General features: G+C 43.8%; 1 pseudogene; it reads right to left on the bottom strand.

The window, feature by feature from the left end:
- Positions 1–569: 569 nt before the first annotated feature.
- LOC102830821 lies at positions 570–1,062 on the bottom strand (annotated as a pseudogene).
- Positions 1,063–3,127: the final 2,065 nt, after the last annotated feature.

Here is a 3,127-nt window from a genome sequence, read left to right as displayed (position 1 = left end):
TTCTGTGGACCCAGTTGGGGACCTGGTTGGCAAGCAGTGTGAGGAGACCTGGGAGCCTAGATCCAGAGGGTGCAAAGGAAGGTAGAATCTCTACTGAGCAGTATCCAATCTATCTAGGCAGAGCTGATGAAAGGAGATGGGGATAGGACTCTTGTGATACAATAGTGAATAATTGCTATCAGGACTGATTGTGAGGGTTGGAAATGTAAAGGTAGATGTTTTGTAGCAAAAGGATGGGAGTGGTTGACTTTGCAGTCCAGGAGCAGAGGTCCCTGGGACCATCAAGGGAGAAGAGCAGAGTGCAGGACCCTAACCAGAGAAACAGTGATGCCAGAGATGAAGGCAGAGATGATGTTGTGGAGAGATGGAGCGGCTGGGGACTCTAGACCCAGAGATGGAGAAGCGCTGTGTGCTGACGACTGGGGGCCAGGCTTGCAGGGTATATACCCTTTGGTCTGTTGATGATGTATGAAGGGGATTGTAACCATGGCAATGTAATGATACACGATACGATGAATGTAAAGTTAACGTTCTCCCATGTGAACTATCACATAATTCACAATAAAACATTAAAAAAAAATAAACCCATCATTTATGTTAAATGCTGCGGCAAATATCCCAAATGGAAATGCCCCAATTCCAAAAGACATCTGGAAGCCACCATCTCCAAAACCAAATCTTCGAAACCCTCCTCTGTTCTCCAGCTCTGGCCCCTATCCCTAAGGATGGGGAAAAGTCTTCTCTCTGGGGTCCTGCTGCCCAGTGTTGCCCCAGCTATAGGGCAGGATGACCTAGTCTCTGCTGATGCCATCTTTGTAAACTGGACACACTTGTCTGTTAGGTTTGGTCTCCAACCACTGATATAAACAGAACTACTGATGATTAACAGAAGAAGGGGCCACATAAGCTTTAGATGGTGTCTTTGTTGATGTCCAGGCAGATATTGCACTTGAAGGTGCTGTCCTGTCCTCCATTCTTGCCAGCACCATTGCTGCTACCTCTGTGTCCCCCTGCACTGGAGTTTTCAATGTATGTAGAGGTCGAGGACCCCTTGCTCACCATCCTTGGCTGTTGGCAAATCTCTGAGGTGAAAAGTACCTCCAAGAATCTTTAGAGGCAGCGTCCCTTAAACAATCAATAAATAAGGAGGACTCAGAAGCAGACAGTACAGACCCGGTCAGGAGGCCAAGCCCCTGTGGGCCCAAGCGTTGTTGACCGTCCAAACCATAGGCTCTGAGGATCAGACTCTAGCCACCTAGTAGACATAGCAAACTGTCCGTCATCTGATTATTCAGTAATGCTTGTTAGTAATCTCATACATGAGCCCTGGATATCCACAGACAAATGTAAAAACCTTCCCTAAAAGCCGAGACTGTAAATTCCAAAAAGCCAAGTCCCCCCACAGTCCAAAAAAAAAAAAAAAGCTAAAGAGGATAGAGAGAAACACTGTTAACTGATGATATATGGAGGGGATAATGATCAATGTAATGAAACAAGCTATATGAATGGTTGAATGTGAAGCTGATGATGTGCCCTGTAAACTTTCACTCAATCCAAAATAAAAACATTTAATTAAAAAAAAAAAAAAAGAATCTTTAGAAAATCCTGTTTCCATGTAGCTAACATCACTGAGACCTCTCCAAACTATTGGTCAGTCCATCGAACTGCCAGTCCAGCCGCTAGTCAGTCTATCTGGCTGGACCTTTGTCCCCACCTACACAAACTCTAGTCATCTGATACAGAGCCACCCTTCTCGAGCTAGTTTCATATTTTTTACATTCTATGTTCTGATTATTACCGGATGTTTGCAGCTGTTTCTCCTCATTTTGAGTTGTGCCCCAGCAGCAAATAAAAGTCCCAAAAGCTTTACTCCATTCACATCATTGCAGTCAATTCTACTTTGAGGCGGCAGTTCTTCACCAGTAGTGTTTTGAGCGCCTTCCAATGTGAGGAGTTCATTTTCTGGCACTATAATGGGCAATATTCTGACTCTATTCAGAATGTTTTAATCTTCAGGCTCTGTATCTAATATTGTTCAGCTGCTATTCATAAGGTTTTCAGTGTCTAACCATTCAGAATTAGTCTACCCTCCTTCCTATTCTGTCTTTGTCTGGAAGCTCAACTGAAACATGTCTATCATAGGTTACCCTGCTGGTATTTAAAATACCGGTGACAAGCTTCCAGAATTACAGCAACACAAAAGCCACCACAATATGATAAACTGATAGATGAGTGGTGGACAGGTTCTACATGAGCACAATTACGTGTTGTGGAATTTCCATTCTTCACAATGTTATCTGTAGTTTGTTATGATCCACACAGTTGAATGCCTTTGCACAGTCAGTAGAGCACGAGTAAACTTGTTTTTTTTTTTGTTTTTTGTGTGGTTTTTTTTTAAGTTTTAATTGTGAATTATATGATAGTTGACATGGGAGAACATTAGTGTTACATTCATCCTATTGTATATTGTTTCATTGTCATGATTACAACCCCACCATCCATCATCAGACAACCAAAGTGTATACCCTGAAAGCCTGCCAATCGATAGTCAGCACACAGCCTCTCTCCCTCTCTGGGACACCTTAGTATGTGGATGAGCAATTCTTGTCAAGTCTCTTCCTGTTCGTGACCCTGGTGATCATGTTCTGGATCTTAATTACCAAATACTAGGCTGCTGGCTGCATTCATGGCAGGACCTCTGAACTGGTGACCCGCCATCCTCATTCTTGGTGTTTGGCTGCCTACCTAAGCCTGGCCTCTCAAATCAGTATAGTCAATAACACCTTGAGAAGTTTTGCTTGTGCATCAGAGCTTTGGGACTCAGAACAAATTGGTGAGGACCCCCACATATGACAACCTTTCTCTAACCTCAGGCCTTGCCATTGGTCGCCCTTTCATGGATGACACCATGAAATCCCGTGCCAGCCAGCTCATCAGATCCTGACTCTGCATGGAGAAGAGATGGCAAAGGAGATCATTTCAGAGTACAGTCTCACCTCAGTCTATTACAAATACAAAGGGTCAGCCAAATGGTCTTTATAGAAACTTCTCTTCTTCTCTATAAACACCCCTTGGTGCAGGGCTCCTAGTGCAAAGGATCTCCCCATCAAGATCCCAGTGCTGCTCT

Source organism: Chrysochloris asiatica, unplaced genomic scaffold (assembly GCF_000296735.1).
Source record: "Chrysochloris asiatica unplaced genomic scaffold, ChrAsi1.0 scaffold00039, whole genome shotgun sequence".
In the NCBI taxonomy this organism is placed as follows: Eukaryota; Metazoa; Chordata; class Mammalia; order Afrosoricida; family Chrysochloridae; genus Chrysochloris; species Chrysochloris asiatica.
Note: the sequence above shows the minus strand (reverse complement) of the source record. Positions and strands in the feature narration are given on the sequence as shown.